General features: G+C 45.1%; 1 long non-coding RNA gene across 1 annotated transcript in view; it reads left to right on the forward strand.

The window, feature by feature from the left end:
* LOC127567285 (uncharacterized) overlaps window positions 1-22,488 on the forward strand; it is a 48,852-nt gene that overhangs the window by 1,763 nt on the left and 24,601 nt on the right. The window lies entirely within an intron of this gene.

Genomic DNA, 22,488 nt, shown 5'->3' on the forward strand with positions numbered 1-22,488 from the left:
GTGAGAGCTGCTGTTGTTGAACTCAAAGTGCTGTGTTTGAGATGTAAGGCCTGAGATTTTGTCTCCAAGGGCTTCGACAAGGAGGCTCAGCAGTGGTAATATGAGACGTTTTTTGTATTTGTCAAGACTTGGTGGTATAGATTTGGCAGTTAGGACGGTTTTATGTTCCTTCCGCTGAACGTGGACTGTCAGGGAAACTTCCAGTGTCCCTGGCGACTCCACCTGAGAAGTGAATCCAGCTGCAGCTCCTGATATACCTCATTGAGCGGCTACTGCTGCCGTTGACTCATTCAGGAGCGTCTGCGATCACTGTAGGAGCATGAGCGAGGTGGGCCTACATAAGCCATGTATTGGATGACCATCATTAAAATCACAGCGAATAGGAAAGGAGTAAAGAAATCCGCTGTGCCCCCTACCGTCGGTAAAGTAGATCGTTTTGGATGTTGTTGTAAATGATAGCGTTTCAGAGAAGAGCAGTAGCAATCTCCATGTCTGCAGCATAACGACTGGCTCTGATGCATAACGGGGGAGACTGACGATAAAGAGAGTCCTACTTTTATGAGACTCGACATTTAAGTGGTCTGACAGGAGAATCTGGATGCTGTGTTCTCTCCTGGATGTCCACGTTCAGGATATCTCCGAGCTGTCGCAAACTAATCCCAAAAGCGAGCCTTTTCTTTTCTACTGAGGGCGTCGGAACCAAGTACATCGGAAGAAAGAGGCAAAATGTTCTGCAGAGTGAATACAAGTAGTGAAGCTGAAGATAAAAAAGCGGTACGTCAAGGGTTGTAATCTCTATTACTTCTGGTGACACGTCCTACAAAGAGTTGTAGAGGAGGATACGGCAAGTGAATACAGGGCTAAGTATCCGGTGTAGAAAGGAGAGATTCAGGTTGCTGGACAATTGGGATCTCTTCTGTGGCATGGGTGACATGTAAAAGAGTAACCGTTGCATCTAGTCTGGAGGGGGACCAATATCCTGAGGGGCCGATTTGCCTGTTCTAGTCGAAGGGTTTATGCTAGTCTGCTTAACTGGTACACAAAGAATTAGTGTTGCCGGTGAGCAAGTTGAGATAAATTTAGAAATTATAGCAAGCAATTCCAGGAGGAGCGACAGGCAAGAGCGTGTTAAGGAGAAAAGAAGGCCGGATAGACTAAACTGCATTTATCTTAATGCAAGATATCTGACAGGTAGATTATCTAAGGGCATGGATAAGTGCACGCTTTCGGGATAATGCACAAACGCGTTGAGGGAGGGGCAGGACTGGCAGCTCAATGTTCCGGGTACAGCTGCAAGAGGCGTGATATAGGTGGCTGTAAGAGAGGAGGAGGACCTGCGAATTTAGTTGGGTAGAACACCTAGGCCGCACTTACCGAGGATATTCCTGGGTTATCGTCCAGTGCGGCTGCATGGGTAGAGACGTGGTTGAGGGAGGGGCAGTAATGGGTGATCTATGTACCAGGATTTGGAAGTATTGCAACTCCTCCCCCTCTTTTACCCCCCTCTCTATTCTTCCTAATAGAGAGGGGGGTAAAAGAGGGGGAGGAGTTGCAATACTGATTGGACATAATATATCAGCTGCAGCCCCCGAAGATATAATGGAGGGCTTGGATGCAGAGTCTATATGGGTAGAACTCAGGGAAAGGAAGGCTGCAATCACTCTCTTGGGGGTGTACTATAGTCCTTCCAAGAGCCAGGGGGAGATTGAGGAACGGATATGTAAACAGATTAGGGAAATGTGTAAAATTTACAAGGTTGTGGTTATGGGAGACTTCAACTTCCCTGATATAAATTGGGACCTTTTCAGAGAAAAGTGGTTAGATGGGGCTGAATTTCTTAGGTGTATCCAGGAGGTGTTCTTAAATCTATATGTTGACAGTCCAAATAGGGAGGAGGCTATTCTGGGCCTGGTGTTGGGTAATGACTCAGCTATCAGTGGGTGAGCAATGTAGGAACAGTGACCATAGCTTATTAACCTCCCTGATAGCTATAGATAAGGATAGGTATGGGGCTAGCGTGACAATAATGCAGGCATAAGGAAGAAACTTGGGAGAGTAAACTGGGAACACCTTTTTTCTGGAACTTCTACGTCGCGCATGTGGAAAGTGTTTAAGGATCAAATACATAGGGTACAGGATAGGTATGTCCCAATTAGAAGGAAGGTCATGAATGGAAAAATAAGGGAACCTTGGATATCTGGAGTAGTAATGAACTTAGTTAAGAAAAAAAAGGACAAGTACGTAGAGCTACGGAAGTTACGATCAGACAGAACACGCGAGGACTATAAAGAATCTAGAAATGAACTCAAGAAAGGAAAGCCAGGAGGGGCCATGAAAAGTCCTTCGCAAGTCGTATTAACAAGAATCCAAATGCATTCTATACCAACGTCAGGAATAAGCGGATAACAAGGAAAATGGTAGGACCACCTAAGGAAAAAGGAGGGAATCGAAGTTTGGCTGCAGAGGATGTTGGTGAGGTTCTGAACCAGTATTTCTCTTCAGCATTTACCCAGGAGAGAGACATGCAGGATGCAGAAATTGGAACTGAGTGCGGAAAAATGTTAGGGCATTTAGAGGTCAGGGAGGAGGTAGCGTCAGCTCTCCTAAACAGTATTAAGGTGGATGAGTCCCTGGGGCCCGATGGGATATACACCAGGTTCCTGAGGGAGGCGAAATATGAAATTGCTGGGGCCTTGAGCAGTATCTTTGTGTCCTCTTTGACCACGGGTGAGGTCCCGGAGGACTGGCGAGTGGCTAATGTTGTTCCTCTATTTAAGAAAGGAACAAGGGAAAATCCGGGGAACTAGACCGGCGAATCTCACGTCAGTTGGAGGAAAGTTGCTGGAGAAATATTTAGAGATAGGTCATACCAGCATCTGGAATCCAATGGGTTAATTAGGGAAAACCAGCATAGCTTTGTGAGGGGCAAGTCGTGTATTACAAGGTGACGAGCGAGATTGATGAAAGTAGAGCTGTGTATGTCATCTATATGAACTTCAGTAAGGCATTTGACAAGGTCCCACATAATAGATTAAACTTCTACGTCGAAGACAAGAAGATGGTGGTTGAAGGATTTATTAGGGCTGGAGGCCTGTGAGTCGTGGTGTTCCGCAGGGATCTGTACTGGGACCTCTGCTGTTTGTTATGTACATAAATGACCTGGATGAGTATGTTGATGGGTGGGTTGGTAAGTTTGCCGACGATACCAAGATTGTAGGAGTTGTGAACAGTATAGAAGACTGGCGACAGATACAGCGTGATATAGATCAGTTGCCGCTGTGGGCAGAGAAATGGCAGATGGAGTTTAACCTGGAAATTGTGAGGTGTTTCACCTTGGTAGGACTAATGTCAAGAGGCAGTACACTCGTAAGGTCAATACCATTATCCGTGTTGGAGTGCAGAGAGGCCTTGGCTACAATTCGAGGCTCATTGAAAGTGGCCACACAGGTAGATAGGATGGTTAAGAAGGCTTACGGAATGCTTGCATTTATTAATCAAAGCACTGAGTAAAGGAGTCACGAAGTAATGATGCATCTCTATAGAACTCTGGTTCCGTCGAATTTCGAGTATTGCGTGCAGTTCTCGTCACCTTACTGTAGGAAAGATATCGAGGCTTTAGAGAGGGTCCAGAGGAGATTTACTCGGATGCTGCCTGGTTATAGGGCATGCGCAATCAGCAGAGGCCGGACAAACTTGGGTTCTTTTCTCTGGAACGGCGGAGACTGAGGGGTGATCTATCGGAAGTGTATAAAGTTATGAGGGGCATAGATAGGGTGGACAAGAAATATCTATTCCCATTATTTAACGATGCAGAGTGCATGCAATTAAGGTGAAAGGGCATAGGTTCAGGACGTGAGGGGTAGGTTTATTTTTACTGAGAGTGTGGTGGATGCCTAGAATGCGTTGTCTGATAGTGTGGTAGAGGCAAATTCATTGGGGCTTTTTAAGAGGGGCTTGGATGGGCACATGAAAATGGAGGGATATGGGTATTCAATCGGTAGGAGGGATTATCTATGTCGGCGCAACATCGTAGGCCGAAGGGCCTGTTCTGTGCTGTACTGTTCTAAGTTCGATGTTCTAAACAGTGATCACAACTCCTGAAGTTTCATGTTAGCTATGAATAAGGATATAGAAGAACTAGGGAGAATTAATAGAGATCAGCTGTTAAAAGGCAAGTCCATATCTGACATGAGTACAGGACAGGTAAGTTCCAGTAAGAAGGAAAGACAAGGATGGCGAGGTAACGGATCCTTGGATTAAGAGAGAAGTGATGAAATTCGTCAGGAAGAAAAAAAAGCCTATGTAAGATTTAGGAAGCTAAAATCAAACTGAGTCCTTGAGGATGATAAAGATCTCAAGAGGGGAATTCGGAGAGCCAGGAAGAGCCATTAAAAGTCCTTGGAAAGTTGGATTAAAGAGAATTCCATGACATTTTGCACGTATGTTAAGAACAAGGTGATAACTAGGAAGCTGGTGGGGCCATTCAAGGATAAAGAAAGACACGTGTGCTTGGAGGTGAAGTGCAAAATGAATATTTTGCGTTTGTATGTAACCAAGAGAAGTAAAACAGAACAATACAGCAGAGGAACAGGCCAATCTGCCCACAATGTGTGGCAAACCAAATAAATTGGCAAAGAAATTCTCAAATAAACTTATCATTTCTGCCTCCACAGTGACCACATCTCTCCATTTCCTGCACATTAATGCGTCTACCTCGGAGCCTCTTGAATGCCCCTATCGTATTTCCCTCCACCACTACCCCAGGTAGCGCATTCCAGGCACCCACCACTCTCTGTGTAAAAACATGCCCCGCACATTCCCTTTGAAATTGTCCCCTCACACCTTAAATGCATGCCCTCTGGCATTAGACATTTCAAAAGTGGGAAAAAGATACTGGCTCTCTACTCTAACTATACCTGTCATAATCTTATAAACATCGATGAAACCTACCCTCAGCCTCCACCATTCCAGAGAGAACAGCACAAGTTTGTCTAACCTCTCCTCATAGAAGATGCATTCTGCTCCAGGCAGCATCCTGGTAAACCTCTTCTGCACCCTCTCCGAAGCCTCGACATCCTTCCTATTATGAGGTGGCCAGCACAGAATGCAACACTCCTGATGCGGCCTAACTAAAGTTTTATAAAGCATCAGCATAACTTCCTGACTCTTGAACTCAATGTCTCGACTAATGAAGGCAGGCATGTCATATGTCTTCTTTACCACCCTGTCAACCTTTGTAACCACTTTCATAGATCTATGAACTTGGACCCCAAGAACCCCTTGCACATCAATACTACTCAGGTTCTTACTATTAACAGTGTACTTTCTCTTTACATTTGATCTCCGAAGGTGCAACACTTCACAGCTGGTCGGATTAAACTGCATCTGCCATTTATCAGCCAATATCTGCAACTGATCTATATCTCACTGTATCCTTTGCCAGTCTTCTGCACTATCCACAACACAACCAATCTTCGTATCATCTGCAAACGTACTAACCTTCCCATGTACATTTTAATCCAGGTCATTCATCTGTATCACAAACATCAGAGGTCTAAGAACGGATCCCTGAAACAATGTCACTTGTCACAGACCTCTTGATGGTATCAGTCCCATCGACCACTTCCCTCTTCCACAGGAAAGCCAGTTCTGAATCAAAACGGCCAATTCACCGTGGATCCCATGCATCGCATTCTTCTGAATGAGCCTCACATGAGGGACATTGTCAAACTGCTTACTAAAATCCAATTAGATAATATCTACAGCTCTCCCTTCATCAATCATCCTCGTCACCTCGTCAAACAACGCAACAAATTAGTAAGGCACGGCTTGCCCCGCACAAAGCCATGCTGACTGCCTCAATTTAGGCCATACTTTTCCAAATGCTCATAAATTCTAACCCTAAGAATACTCGCCAGTAACTTCCCTACAACCGACGCGAGACTCACTGTTCTATAGTTTCCAGGTTTAGCCCTGTTTCCCTTCTTGAATAATGGAAGAAAATTAGCTACTCGCCAGTCCTCCAGGACATCACCTGTGGCTAGAGAGGACACGAAGGTATTGGTCAAGGCCCCAGCAATCTCATCACTTGCCCTTCTCAAGAACCTAGGGTATATCCCATCAGGCCCTGGGTACCTATCCGCCTGAATGCTCTTGAAGTAAGTGGTGGATCCCGAGATCAGTGTGGAGTGTAGATTAAGGAAAAAAGAAGAATTGGGTTCCTTGAAGAGCATTAAGGTGGATAAGTACAGAGGGTCTGATGGGGTATGATACACATTATTAGGAAAGGCAGCAGGTGAGATTGTTGGGGTCTTGAAAAGGATCTTCGTGTCCGCTTCAGATGCAGGCGGGGTCCCGGAGGACTGTCGAGTGGCACAAGTTGTTCCCTTGTTTAAGAAGTAAAATGGGGATAATGCTGGTAACTATAAACATGTGTCAACTCAGAGTCCGATAGGGAGGCTATTGGAGAGGATGTTTATAGATAGTATTTAGGAGCCATGGCCTAATTATGGACAGGCAACATGGATTTGTTCGGGACAAGTGACGTCTTACTAATTTTACTGAATTTTCTGAGAATGGTACAAGGGTGATTGATGAGAGCAGAGCTGTGAATGTTGTCTTATGGATTTTAGTAGCACGTTTGTCAAGATCCCACCTGAAGATTGAGATACATGGGATCCAGGGTGACGGCCGTTTGCATTCGGAATTGCCTTGCCCATGGAAGGCAGAAGTAATATGTCGATGGGACTTATTCTGGCTGGAGATTCGTGACTGCTGGTGTTCCGCAGGGATATGTACTGGGACCTCTGATGCTTTTGAAAATGTATAAATGACTTGGATGAAAGTGTGGATCTGTGGATTTGTAAGTTCACAGAAGATACAAAGACTGGTGGCGAATCTCTGTACCACCTGTGTTGAGGATTGCCAAAGGATACAGAGGGATACAGATCAGTTGCAGATATGGACGGAGGAATGGCAGATGCAGTTTAATCTGCCCAAATTTGAAGAAAGGTGAATTTTCAATACACGGTTAATTGCAGGACTTTTAACACTGTCGATATACAAAATGATCTCTGAGTCCAAGTCCATTACTCTGTGAAGCTGGTGAACAGGTTGAGAGGGCGGTAAAGAAGGCGGGTGGCATGCTTGCCTTTTGTTGAGGCATTGAGTTCAACATTCAGGAGGTTATGCTACAGATTTATAAAACTCTGGTTAGCAAGATTCCGGAGAACTGTATTCAATTCTGTTCGCCCCTATTATTAGCATGAAACGGAGGCTTTGGAAAGGGTGCTGAAGAGGCTTACCGGAATGCTGCCTGGATTAGAGAGATTGTGCTCTGAAGAGAGGTCGGACAAACTTGGGTTCTTTTCTCTGGATCCGCGGATGCTGAGGGGAGACCTGATATAACTGCATTTGATTATGAGGGACATAGATTGAATGGACAGCCGGTATCTTTTTCCAGGGATCGAAATGTCTAATACAAGAAATAAGACATTTAAAGTGAAAAGGGGAAAGTTCAAAGGAGATGTGCCGGGCTGTTTTCTTTTACACAGATAGTGGTTGGTGTCTGGAGAGCTCTGCCAGGAGTGGTAGTAGATGCAGATACAATTTCGACTTTTAAAAGGCTCTGGGGTATGCACATTCAAGTGCAGAGAGTGGAAGGATATGGACATTATGGAGGCAGAAGGCTTTAATTTGGTAAGGATTTCAATTACCCAGTCTAATTAGTCCCACACAACATCATGGGCCGAAGGATCTGCCCTTATGCTGTACTTTTCTGTGTTCTAGTTTAGTAATTTAGAAATAAGAAGAGGGTGGTCACTTTTATGTACATATCAGAGTGAAGTGACAGGCTCCCGGGATTAGAGAATCATAGCTGACAAAGTACATATTCCGGCTCTGCTCAGGAAAAAATAAGAGGCATCTTTAAGGTACAGACATCTAGGATCAAGCGAAAAGCTTGATGAGTTCATTTTGTAATTCTGCATTTGTTGAGATGATTCTTAATTTTGACGCTGGATATCGTTCCGAACAGGTTCGCCACCAACGTAGTAACCTGCGAGATTTGAAGCTACCTAACATTCTGTCTGCTTTTGAACAAGAACTTTACGTTTTAAGTTCTCCGGAATGTCCCGAAGCTTAAATGTCCCCATTGTATCCAGCACTCAAATTATCTTGTTCTAATTTCTCTCAGCATCCTCATTGGATTCTGAGCGATTTTGTCTTATCTTTGTTGACGTCTTCAAACTTTCCTGGCACTTTCCTTTCATTATTTTCAGCCTATCCAGGGCATTGTTCTTATCTGAAATTTGGACATCTTTTTACTTGTAGAGATAGATTAATGGAACTAATTTATTTTATCTGTCAAATATTTACTACCACCCTTTCTGTCGCTCAATGTTCCTACCATATCTCGTTCCGCCCTTTTATTCTTCATATGCCTGCAGACCTCTATTTGGTTTAATTCTATGTTAGCTTGCCGTTAACAATAATATTTTCGGTTTATTTTTCTAAACTTAGCTTTATTTCTTACTCCATGCAAAACGCTTTATTATTTGATATATTGTAATCCATGTTGCCACCCTGACTTGCTCGATATTCGCTTTTGTTTGCTTGATTTCAGTCAATGTTTCCCTTATCCTCTGCAGAAGTACAGCTTTCACTGCACAACCACTCCGGCAGTGTAAATGTACACTGCAGAACCATAGAACCATGCAGCACAAAAACACACACAAAAACACACAAAATTCCAGAGGAAATCGACTGGCCAGGCAGCATCTATGGAAGTAAATGGACAGTCAACGTGTCGGGTTCAGTCACTTCATCAGGACTGTCAAGAAAAAGGGGAGACGGCCGGCATAAAAATGTGCGGGGAAAGGGCGCAGCAAGAGCTGGCAGGTGCCAATCGGATCCAGGTGAGGGGTTGACAGGCAGACGAGGGACAGGGAGAGTGTGAATGATGTAAGAAGTTGGAAGGTGAAAGGTAGAAGTGACAAAGGGCTGAAGAAGATGGAATCTGGACAGTGGACTATATTCCAAAGGAGGTAGGAGAGAAAAAGGAGAGAGGAATGTGTGGGTGATGGGAATGTCGAGAGGGCGTTGAGGGGAAAGAGAAAGAGTGATGGGACTAGCAGGGGAAAAGGGAAAAAAAGAGGATGGAGGGGAATGGTTGCCGGAAGTTGGAGAAATCGACGTTGATGCCGTCAGGTTACAGACGATCGAGGCAGAATATGAGGTGCTGTTCCTACAATCTGTGTCTAGCCTCAATATGGCAGCAGAGGAGGGCCTGAACAGACATAACGGTGTGGGAATGGGAAGTCGAATTAAAATGCCTGGCTACCGGGTGGTCCTGGCTGTTAACGTCGGAGGGATCGACGGTGATCGGCCCCATCCGCACTGATGACCGCTTGTCTCACCTCAAGCCGCCTTCTTCCTCTTAGACACCTCTCTCTTGCCTTCTGATGCATCTCTAACTGCAAAAGGGACATTAACCATATAAGCTTCACTACTCTTACCAATCTCAACGTCAGCGTCAAAGCCGTGGACAAGGGCGGTGCTGTTGCGGTCTGGTGGACAGATCTTAACCTTGCAGAGTCCAGATGGCAGCTCTCTGACACATGCTCTTCTCAGTGGGGCTATGAACCAGGTAACCACTGAGAAGCCTCAGGGTACTGTCTCCCGCACCTTCACCGACTTCATCGCCTCCAAATATCTCCCCATTACTGCATCCAACCTCCTTGTTCCCCAACCCCGCACTCACTGTTCCTGTCTCCTACCCAAGGTACACAAACAAGACAGACCTGGTAGGTCAACTGTTTCTTCCTGTCCCTGCTCTACTGAACTAGTATCCACGTATCTCCACTCCACCTTGGACCCCTTGATTTAGTCTCTTCTCAGCTACATCCGTGACACTTCGCATGTTCTCCACTACTTTACTACCTTGCGGTTCCCTGGCCCCGACTGCCTCATTTCCACCATAGATGCCCAGTCTCACTACACTTCCATCCTCATCAGGAAGGCCTCAGGGCTCTCCGTTTCTTTCTGGATAGCATATCCAACCAGCGCCCCTCTCCCACCTCCCACCTCCGTCTGGCAGAACTGGTAGTGACTCTCAACAACCCTTTTTCCGGCTCCTCACGGTATCTCCAGTCCAAAGGTGTAGCCATGGGCACTCGCATGGGCCCCAGCAATGACTGCCTTTTCGTTGGCTACGTTCCGAACCTACACCTGCGCCCTCCCCAGCTCTTTCCTCTCTGCTCTGACGACTGCATTGGTGCCGTTTCCTGAACCCGTGAGGAGCTGGTCAATTTCATCAACTTCGATGTCAACTTCCACTCTGCCCTCACGTTCACTTGGTCCATCTCGGACATTGGTCTCTCTGCCTCCGGAGACAGATTAGCTACGGACATCTTCCACAAACCCACTCACTCCAACAGTTACATCCATTCCACCTCTTCCTTCCTGTCACTCAGAAGAATGCAATTCCCTTCCCTCAGTTCCCTAGTCTCCGCCGCATCTTTTCTTGTGATGGGGCTTTCCATTCCAGTACCTTTTCGATGTTCAGAAAACGGGGTTCTTGCCACTGTCATAATTGGAGCCCTCCACCCGCATCTCTTCTATTTCCTTTTCCTCGCACTATCACCTCAGACAAAACAGAGTTTCCCTTGTCCTCACCTATCACCCCACAAGTCTACGCATCCCAGATCTCATTCTCCGCAACTTCCGCCATCTCCAACGGGATCACACTACTAGATACATCATCTACACCCCTCTCCGCTTTCAGCAGGGATCGCTCTCTCCGTGACTCCCTTGTCCGTTCATCCCTCCCGCCGATCTCCCTCCGGACATTTATACCTGCAACCATGCAGTACTACACATGCCCTGACACCTCTCCCTCACCCTGAACAGTCCTTGAAGGTGAGGCAGTTCTTCATCTTTGATCGATCAGAGTTCTTTATTGCATCCGGTGCTGCCGGTGCGGCCTCCTCCACATCGGTGAGACCGGACGCAGATTGAGTGATCGCTCCTTCAAGCACCTTCTCTCCGTCCACCGTAAAAGCCAGGATTTCCCGTTGAACAGACATTTTAATTCCACTTACCATTCCCACACCGACATGTTTGCCCACGGTTTCCTCTACTGCCAAGTTGAGGCTAGACGCAGATTAGAGGAATAACAGTTATATTTCACCCTGGTAGTCTTCGAGCTGACGGTATGAACATCGATGTTCCTAACTTCTGGTAACCACTTCGTTCTTTCCCCCTCCTTTCCCACAAATCGCACTGACCCCCATCGCCTCATCTCTATCCGCTTCCCCGCCGTCCAGATCTGCCCATCACCCACACTCTCCTCCCTCCGGTTCCTCTCCTCCCTCCTTTCCTTTTTTCCTGTGTCCACCGTCCTCTTCGAACAGATTCCATCTTCTTCAGCCCTTTGTCACTTCCACCTATCGCCTGCCAGATTCTGACACCATGCTTACTCTTCCCTTCCTCACTTGCCTATCATCACCCTCACCGGTCTGTGCCTATCACCTCCAAGTTCTTGCTCCAACACCTTCCCCCCCCCCCCTCCATCTTTTATATCGGGTTTTTCTCCTCTTTATTTCCAGTCCTGGTGAAGGGTTCCGGCCCGAAACGTCAATTGTCCATTTCCCTCCGTAGTTTCGGCCTCACCCTTCCAGTGCCTCCAGCATTTTTGTGTCGCTCCACACTTCCAGAATCTGCAGTCTCTCTTGTGTCTTCATGAAAATATGTATTGTCTGACAACGTATCTCATAGTTCTGCATTCGACTCCGTATAAGAACAATGTTAAAGACCATGCCAGCCAAGAGAATTTCCGAAACATGTCGTGAAGACGTCATATTCAGTTTGTTCATGGCCCAATGACGAAATCGGCACTTCTGCACCTGGTTCCACAGAAAGAGCTTAGCTAACTGAGAGAATTATTGGGATCGGTGATCATTATTTCATAAATACCAAAGAAAGAAAACATGTAGATATCTTCTGCAGCTCTTCCAAAGTGGAGGGTGTCTGATTCCTATTAGATTGGAGGGAGTTAAACCATGGTAAAGTGGGACCAAATATTGTTGCCTAAATCTGGAATTATTTATTAAGAAGATAAGATTATTTAATGCATCTTAAAGGTATCTACTAGTAATCAGGTGAATGGGGAAACAAATCCATTGCATTTGATATGATAAAGCAGAAACAAAGTAGTTGGTTGGAATGTGATGAAACTATAAAAGAGGATGTATAACATAATATATGTGATAATAAGACCAGTATGAACATAACAAGCTAATAGAGCAGGCGGAAAGGAAAACAACGAAAATTAGATGTTAGTTCATATGAAATGAAATCTGTAAACCTCTTACACTTGCGAATATTAAACGTTCAGAAAACGGAAGGGTGGGTGGATTATGGATCATGAAGTAAATTTCTGCATCCAGTCCAGTGTTATTTCCCAGGGAAAGCGGAGGAAAACGATGGAAGGAAATTGATGTGGAATAGTGAGAGGAAATGTTGTCTTTCCCATAAGTAAAGAGGTAATGGATGTAGCCCACGATTGGAGAACCTACACGGGAACCACTCCCCAACTCTTTCTCCGCTGCATTGAGGACTGCATTGGTGCTGCATCCAGTGCCCTCGCGGAACGCGTGAATTTTATCAAGTTTGCTGCCAACTTCCACCCCGTCCTCAAATTCACTTAGTCCATCTACGACATCACTCTCCCCTTTCTTTATCTCCCTGCCTTCATCTCAGTGCAGATAAGGGGGTGCGATTCAGAATGGCTGCCGGTGAGGATTGGAGTTCCTCTGGGGTCTCAACTTTTCACTTTATACATTAATGATCTGGATGAAGAAACTGATGACAGTGTGGCCACATTTGCAGACGATACCAAATTAGGTGGAGGGACAGGTAGTGTTGCGAAGGCAGGAAATCTGCAGAAGGATTTGGACAGGTTAGGAGAGTGGGCAAGGAAGTGGCAGATGCAATACAGTGCAGGAAATCTGTGTTTATGCATTTTTTAGGAAGTATAAAGGTGTTGATTATATTCTAAACGTGGAAAATTCATAAATAGGAGGGTCAAAGGGACTTGTCTGCCAAATTTCTGGATTCCTTTTTCAACTGCAGGTTCAGTTGGGAGTAGAGAAGTCAAATGCAAAGTCAACATTCATTTCGAGAGGACTAAAAGATAAAAGTAAGGATATCCTGGAGTCTTTATAAGATGTTGGTCAGACAGCATTTGGAGTGTTGTCTTTGCGAAGGCAAGGAATGAAAGTGTTGCGCAGGCCCTGGAGAGTGCACAGAGAAGGGTTACAAGAATGATCGCAGCAATTAAAGGCTCAAACTATGAGGAGCGTTTGATGTCTCCGGCCTGTACTCGATGGAGTTCAGGAGAATGAGGGGGGATTGCAAGCTCAACCTTGCGATCTACCCTTCCGTCAAACCTCCCATGCGGGGCCTTGTAAAAGGCCTTGCTGAAGTCCATACACACAACGCCTAAAGCCTGTCCTTGTCAATCCGCTTGGTTGCATTTTATTTTCAACAGAAGTCTAATTCATGTGACAAGAATTCCCACATACAAAATCATGCTTAAGATTCGGAATCAGTCTTTGCCTATCTGAATGTTAATAAATCGTTTCCCTCAGATTTTCTTTCCATCACTGATGTAACTCTCACTGACCTATAGACCACTTATTTCTCCATGCAGCCCTCTTATTTAATGTCACGGCATTAGCTGTCCTCCAGTCTTCCGGAAACTCTGGCGAATGAAGATAGAAAAGTATCAGCCAAGGGTCCAAAAATGTCCTCCGTTATTTCCCTTATCATTCTCGTATATTTCCTGGGTTATATTCCCTGTCCGTCTAATAGTGAGAAATATCCATGACGACTTTATCCTCATGTGGTCCAACCGGCACCAACTTTCAACAATCCTTGGACTTGAATGCCAGGAAACCTCTGTTTCTCAGTCACCCCTGGGGATTTAGCATTCATTATGTATGCAGTATGCAATCCCAAGTATGATTGCTCTGCACATCTTGTTCTGAATCACATACAGTCTTATTGTGATCAAATCGTTCCAGCAAGTTTGTTCGATGCAAAATAATTCATTGCCTGTACGGTGAAAGAATAGTTAATTTTAAAATAGATACGTGTTGTTTCATGGAGTGACCTTGATTTCATTGCATATTATTAACTGGAATGTGTTTGTGATCAGATACCGAAGGACAAAGGTCGCTGCGAGTCTATTGCGATCAAATAACACAATGATGGTTAAAGTACTTTTCCTAAGAAAACAGTTAAATGTGAGGACTATTATTTAATTCTGAAGTCTGTCTGCTTCTTATCTTATTTCCTAACACAACACATTTACATTCATCTTCGTTTCGGCATGGCACCTTTTAGAAAAGCAGTCTTGAACCCTTTCTCTCAATTGGAGAATTTACTTTGCAGGGCTGTTTTGCAACATTATAACGAATGAAGTGCTCTTGGATCACTCCCTAGTTAATGTTTAATGGCGGAGATAAGATTGTCTTCGATATGTCAGCAATGTTCTGAACCTTGAGCCGATAGCTCCTGTTTCACTTTCTGGTGGGGGGTAGATTAAGATAATCTAGTTACTTAATCTTAACTCATCTTCCCCCATTTTGGCCCATGGCATTTTAGATCACTGGTCTTCTACGGGCCATATGGGGAGCATTTATGTGAGGATATGAGGATTTCTGCCTGCACGGACCTTACGTGGTTTGAGTTCTAAACCTCCGCCGCTTGAGGGACAAGAGTTCAACTCCCCCCTCCATTTCTCTTGTCAATTAAAGTAAATCTATTCCCCCAGCTATCGAACTCTCTGCGTTTGTTCACCCGCTCAGAACTCCTGCCACATACTTAACCACGTCAGTTCAATCTCACCTGCCTCATTTGTGCCGAAGAAACCAGCCCAGACCTGCCAATCGCTCTGCATAATTATCGTCTGAGATTCAGATCTATACAGCACAGCAGCGGGCATTCCGTCCCAGAACTTCCATGCCGAATATTTTCCTTCTCCGCATTAATCCGTTCTGTCCACACCACATCAGGACCGTACCTGTCCATGCCTTGCCAATTTCAGTGTCTGTCTAAATGCTTCTTAGACATAGTAATTGCATCTGATTCCACCACGTTCTGCGGCAGCGCGTTCCTGTCATGAACTACTCTCTGTGTAACAAAGAAACTATCCTCAGATACACTATACATTTACTTCATCGCATCTTTAACAAATACGCTTTTGCTTTTCTAATAACCCTAACTTGTGGGGAAACAATTTTTGCCCTGTGCCCTGGTTCTGCCCGTCATAATATTCTATGCGTTCTCCCGCAGGCTGCTTTGCCTGAGCGAAAACAAGCCCAGCCTGTCCAATCTCATAGAACCACGGAACAATGGAGCACAATAAAGGCTCATCGGCCCACAATGTCGTGCCGACCTTAATACCCCGCCTAAGACTATCTAAACCCTTCCTACCACATATCCCTATATTTTAAATTCCTCCATATACTCAACCAGCAATGTCTTAAAATTGACCAATATACCTGCCTCCAACACCGCCCCAGGCAGCGCATTCCACGCCCCAATCACAGCCTGGGTAAATAAACCTTGCTTTGATATCTCCCTTGAACTTCCCACCCATTACTTTAAAGCCATATCCTCTTGTATTGAGCACTGGTGCCCTGGGAAAGAGGCGCTGTCTGTCTACTCTATTTATTCCTCTTAATATTTTGTACACCTTTGTCATCTTTCCTCTCCTCCTCCTTCTCTCCAAAGAGGAAAGCCCTAGCTCCCTTAGTCTCTCCTCATAATGCATAATGCATACTCTCTAAACCAGGCAGCATCCTGGTAAATCTCCTCTTCACCCTTTCCAACGCTTCTATATCCTGCCTACAATGAGGCGACCAGAACTGGACACAGTACTCCAAGTGTGGTCTAACTAGAGTTTTGTAGAGCTGCATCATTACCTCGTGGCTCTTAAACACGAACCCACGACTTATGAATGAAAACATCCCATAAGCTTTCTTGACTACCCTGTCAACCTGTGAGGCGACTTTCAGGGATCTGCGGATATGAACCCCCAGATCCATAAATCCTCCACACTGCCCAGAATCCTGCCATTAACTTTGTACTCCGCCTTGGAATTTGTCCTTCCAAAGTGTAACACCTCACACTTCTACGGATTGAACACCATCTGCCACCTCTCAACTCAGCTCTGAATCCTATCAATGTCCCACTGCAATCTTCGGCAATGCTCTCCACTATCCACAACACCACCGATAGCAGACGACATAAACTTGCTAACCACCCATCTACTCCCTCATCTAAGTCATTAATAAGAATCACAAAAAGTAGAGGTCCCAGAACAGATGCTTTTGGACACCGCTAGTCACAACCCTCCAGTCTGAATCCACTCCCTCCACCACAACCCTCTGCTTTCTACAAGCAAGCCAATTCTGAATCCAGACGACCAAGCCTTCATGGATCCCTTGGCCTCTGAAGAAGCCTACCATGTCGAACCCTGTCAAATGCCTTTTTTAAAATCCATGTAGACCACATCTACTGCACTACCTTCATCAATCTGCTTGGTCACCTCCTCAAAGAACATTGTCAGGCTTCTGAGACACGATCTGCCATTCACAAAGTCATGTTGGCTGGCCCCTAACAGATCATGATTCTCTAAATGATCGTAGATCCTGTCTCTAAGAATCGTTTCCTACAGCTTGCACGCCACAGAAGTAAGGCACACTGGTCCATCATTGCCTGGGCTATCCCTACTTCTTTTTCTGAATAAGGGAACAACTTTATCACCCTCCAATCCTCAGCTACCATTCCCGTGGACAACGAGGACTCAAAGGTCCTAGCCAAAGGTTCATCAATCTCCTCCCTCGCCACTCGGAGCAACCTGGGGAATATTCTGTCAGGATATGAGGACTTATCTGTCCTAATATTTTCTAACAGCTCCAACACATCCTATCTCTTGATATCAACATGCTCTAGAACATTAACCTTTCCAACACTGTCCTCAGCGTCATCCAAACCCGTCTCCTCGGTGAATACTGAAGATAAGTATTCATTGAGGACTTCACCCACTTCCACAGCTTCCAGGCACATCTACCCTGCTTTGTCTGTAATAGGTCCTACCTTTACTCTCATCATCCTTCTGCTCCTCGCATGTGAAAAATGCCTTGGGGTTTCTCTTAACCCTACGCGCCAAGGCAGTTTCATGTCCCCTTCTTGCTCTCCCCAGCCCCTTCTTAAGTTCCTTCCTTGCTACCCTATATTCCTTAAGAGGCCTATCCGATTCTTGCTGCGAGCACCTTATGTATGCTGCCTTCTAAAACCCTCCTAACTAGATGTTCCACTTCTCTTGTCACCCGTGGTTCCATCAACCTATTATTCTTTCTCTGCCTCACCGGGACAAATTTATCCCTCACATCCTGCAAGAAATCCCTGAACTACGACCACATCTCCATCGTACATTTCTCTTCAAAAATGTGATCTCAGTTTACACTCGCAAGTTCTAGCCATATAGCCTGATAATTTGCCCTTCCCCAATTAAATATCTTCCCGTCCTTTTAGCTCCTATCCTTGTCCATGATAATGCTGAAGGCTAAGGAGCGGTGGTCACTGTCTCCCAAAGGGTCACCCACTGAGAGATCTGTCACCTGACCCGGTTCATTACCTCATACTAGATCTCAAATGGCATTCACTCTAGTTGCCCTGTCAATATACTGTGACAGGAATCTGTCCTTCACACAATTTACAAATTCTGTCCCCTCTGAAACTTTGGTACTAAGCAGGCGCCAATCAATATTTGGGAAGTTGAAATCTCCCATGAAAACAACCCTGTTATTTTTGCACCTTTCCAAATTCTGCCTCCCAATCTGCTCCTCAGTAACCTCGCTGCTACCAGGGGGCCTATAGAATACTTCCAGCAGAGTAACTTCTCCTTTCGTATTCCTAACCTCCATCCATAATGACTCTAGATAGGATACGGCTCCATTATCCGCTCGTTCTGCAGCTGTAATACTATCCCTAACCAGTAACGCCACCCCTCCTCCACTTCGCCTCCCCCATCCTTTTCAAAACACTGAAATACGGGAATATTCAGTATCCATTCCTGTCCTCGTGACAGGCAAGTCTCTGCAGCGCCACGATATATTTGTTCCATGTATTTATCCAAGCGCTCAGTATATCACCCTTATTCCTGATTCTTCTTGCATTTAAGTAAATGCACTTTAGCCCATCCACCTTTCTACTTTTATACTTTATACTCTGCTCCTCCTTCATCAAATCCTCTCTGTATGTTAGATCTTACTTTACTTCATGCACTTCTTCCTTTGGTTCCCCTCCCCCTCGAAAACTGGTTTAAACCCTACCGAACCACACTAGCAAACCTGCCTGCAAGGATATTGCCTCCCTCGAGTTCAGGTGTAACTCATCCACTTTACAGGCCCCACCTTCCCCAGAAGAGATCCCAATGATCCAAACATATCAACTCATCATTGAAGCCCTCCGGTGGAAGCAAAATCGAGTCCACAGGCAATTGCACTCTCTCGAGGGCAGTTGGCCAGCCATATAACGCCAGAATAAATAGAATTGTCAGCCAGCATCCCTGCATAATTGCACGCAATATTCTAGCTGTAATGCTGTTTTTGGGCTTATACAATTCTATCACTGCTATTTACTCCACTTCTCAGCCAATGCAAGCAAATGTACCGTTCGCTTCCTCACCTATTGTACATTACCCACTTGTTCTGCAGCATTCAGCCTTATTTGGTGTGCACACAGATACACAACTATCCAACTTCACTTATGGCTATCGTGCTATATACGAATTATTCTGTCACTTCATTTTTCACTGCAAATACACAATGTCAACACCTCCAGGTCTTATCCCATTTGTCAATCCATGTCCGTCTGATCTGATCATTACAACCGGATGTAATTTTGTACCTCGTCACAAATATATTCTTTTTTTTTTACTTTTATTGCGGTATATACTCAATCGTAAATCAGATTTGTTGTAGGTGGAACAATGTCTCAGATCTAACCACTGTTAAACCCAGCAGCAATGAAACCTTCATTTAGAGTTCATCTTTTTCGTGGAGGCTTCATTAGTGATATTTTATTCATATTATCATATCTTCCCTTGAATCTCTGTGACTTTTACATTCTAGATTCACCTGCTAGGTATCACATGACTCCTAGAAACCTAGAGTGTTGTACCGTAGGTAGAAGAGATTCTGCAGCTGATGCAATATGTAGAAACACGCAGTAAATGCGACAGAAAATCAGCAGTTCAGGCAGCATCTACTGAGGGACGTAAACAGTCAACGTTAAGGGTTCATCAGCACTGGAAAGGACGAGAGCAGAAGCCACAATAAGAGGGTCGGAAGAGGTGGAGGAGCACAAAATGGTAGGTGATAGGTGAGTCCAGGTGAGAGGGGGAAGGTAAGTGAGTGAGGGCCGGGGATGAACGATAGAATGGTAGGAAGCTGAGAGGTGATAGATAGAAGAGGCAAAAGAGTGAAGAAGAAGGAATCCGATAGGAGAGGAAGTAGACCATGAAATAAACGGAAGGAGGTTGGGAATAGATGGACAGAACATGCGGGCAGGGGGTTGGGTTGGAGAGAAGTAGTGAGTGGACCACAGGAATGAGGGGAAACAAAAGGGGGAAGAGAAAAGGAGGAAATCGTGAAGTGGTTCCAGGAAGTTAGAGGAATCGATGTTGTAGCCGTCAAGTTGGAGACTACCAAATATGAGGTGTTGCTCCTCCAAACTGCGTCTGGCCTTAAGCAGCAGTCAAGGAAGCAGTGGATGGATTTGTCAGTATGGGAATGGAAAGTGGAATTAAAGTGGCTGGACACAGCCGCGTTTTGCTTCAAGGAGTGAAAGCAAACAATGAGAACTCAGAGGGCATCGACAAATCTCCCCCAACCTGCCTTTCCTGGCGGAGTGAAACAAAATGGAGTGGGTTAATCCCATCCGGATCAAAGAGCACACACGTGCGCGCGCACGCACACGCACGCACATATTCACACGCACACACATACATACACACACACACACACACACACACACACACACACGCACGGGTACACTCACATTTTGTGGCCTCGTTTTGCACGAAGCACTGTATTCGCGTACAGTGAAAGGCTTGTTAGGCAAGAAAAAATGTAGTCTACTTTTGTTCATAATCGATCGTATTCTGAGAGGAGGTCGGTGACCAGTGGTGTACCTCAGGGATCTGTACTGGGACACTTACTATTTTTGATTTTTTATAAATGAGCTGGATGAGGAAGTGGAGGGTGGGTTAGTAAGTTTGCTGATGCCACGAAGGTTGGGGATGTTGTGGATAGTTTGAAGGGCTGTCAGAGGTTACAGAGGGATATAGTTAGGATGCAACGTTGGGCTGAGAAGTGGCAAATGCAGTTGAACACAGAAAAGTGTGAAGTTTTTTTTATTTTGTAGATTAAATATGTTGGCGGAATATCGTCTTAATGGTAGGACCCCTGGCAGTGTGGAGGATCAGAGGGATCTTGGGGTCCGAGTCCATAGGACGGTCAAATTGGCTGCGCAGTTTGACTCTGTGGTTAAGAAGCCATATGGTGTATTGTCCTTCATCAATCGGGGAATTGAATGTAGGAGCCGTGAGGTACTGTTGCAGCTGTATAGGTCCCTGGACAGACCGCACTTGGAGGACTGTGCTCAGTTCTGGTCGCCTCACTACAGGAAAGATGTGGAAGCCATAGAGAGGGTGCAGAGGAGATCAACAATGATGCTGCCTGGGATGCGGAGCATGCCTTATGAAAGCAGGTTGAGGGAACTCGGCCTTTTCTCCTTGGAGCGACGGAGGATGAGGGGGGACCCGATAGTGGTGTATAAGATGATGAGAGGTATTGATAGGGTAGATAGTCAGAGGCTTTTCCCCATGGCTGAATTGGTGGCCACATAGGTTTAAGGTGCTGGGGAGTAGATTTAGAGGAGATGTCAGGGTAACTTTTTTACTCAGAGAGTGGTGAGTGAGTGGAATGGGCTGCCGGAAATGGTGGTGGAGGCTGACACGATAGGGTCTTTCATGAGGCTGTTATATCGGTATGTGGAGCTGAGTAAAATAGAGGGCTATGGGTCAGCCTAGTAATTTCTAGGGTAGGGACATGTTCGGCACAGCTTTGTGGGCCGAAAGGTCTGAATTGTGCCGTAATTATTCTATGTTCTGTGTTATAAGCAGTCAAAAGGAAATAGAATTCTACACTGCTGTCCGTGAGATTTCGCTTTAGAATGCTTTCTTTAAGTAACTGTCGAAATGGTTTATTTGGATTTCTTATTTCAGCGAACTTCAGAAAGTAAGCATTGTGCTTGCTCTCTGATTTTGAGCACACCCTATGTAAAGATCAATTCATATCACTGATGTAAATCTGGACTTTAGTTTCATTCACAAAGCTGCTCTACTCTTCTCTCCCTGGTGCAGAAGTCCACACACAGCTTAATAAAAAACAAGAAGTTCTTAAACATTGGTGGACATAAAATTATTAATTGTCTTTACGGTAAAAATTGCTCCATTTCACTCAGGGTATGAGTTACCGAAACGGCAAGGGGTCTGATTTCATCCAATCCTCGGTTTCCTTTTATTTCCAACATATGAACAGTTTATTATCAGAGTAGATCACCAGGACAGGGCGAGTGACGGAGATAGTTTGGGAGGAACCGGCAGGGGCAAGAGCACTATAAACACCCTGGGTGGAACGTAAACATTTGGAATATCCGCGACTTGGAAGATCGGTATTTGCAAAATCTCACCGCAGATGCGACCTTCAGCTGTATTCAAAATCGACATCTCTTATTTCATTAAGTAAACATGCGCAGTTTCGCAATTACGTGGAAGTTTGAAACTTTGCCGCGCGTCTAATTCCCACAAGAGGAAATCAAATATTTCTTTGTATCTGCAATTGTGTGTTCACCTTATGGAAAATCAGTACATCTTGGCGAAAAGCAACTGAAATCAACATCTCCGGGCTTATTAAATTTCTTCCTTTTCATGTTTCATCCTGTTGATTTCATCTTTGTTTCCCCAGTCTAGTTCAATAGCTTTCCTGAAGGGCTATATGTTGAAGCCGTCGCTCGTTCAGTTTGTCGGGACTAAGATACAAATTGTGTACCACTATGCCATTTTATAATATCATGGTTAATTCGACCACAGTATCAACACAGCTAACCCCCTTATCCCTGTAATATTTCACTCTCCTCAAGCTGGTTACTAGGCATCTTCCTGCCTCTGCTTTAAACATACACAAATATTCTCCGTCCATTGCCCACATATGTCCTTCATTTTTCTTCTTGACTAAATTCACCATTTCTCTGGACGCCCCTTTCGTTTCCCGGCTCTCGTTCCCCTTCATTCTTACTGGAACATACCTGTACTCCATGCAGTTGGTATTTAAACACCTTGCACATGTCAGA

This window comes from Pristis pectinata, unplaced genomic scaffold (genome assembly GCF_009764475.1).
Source record: "Pristis pectinata isolate sPriPec2 unplaced genomic scaffold, sPriPec2.1.pri scaffold_93_arrow_ctg1, whole genome shotgun sequence".
Taxonomy (NCBI): Eukaryota; Metazoa; Chordata; class Chondrichthyes; order Rhinopristiformes; family Pristidae; genus Pristis; species Pristis pectinata.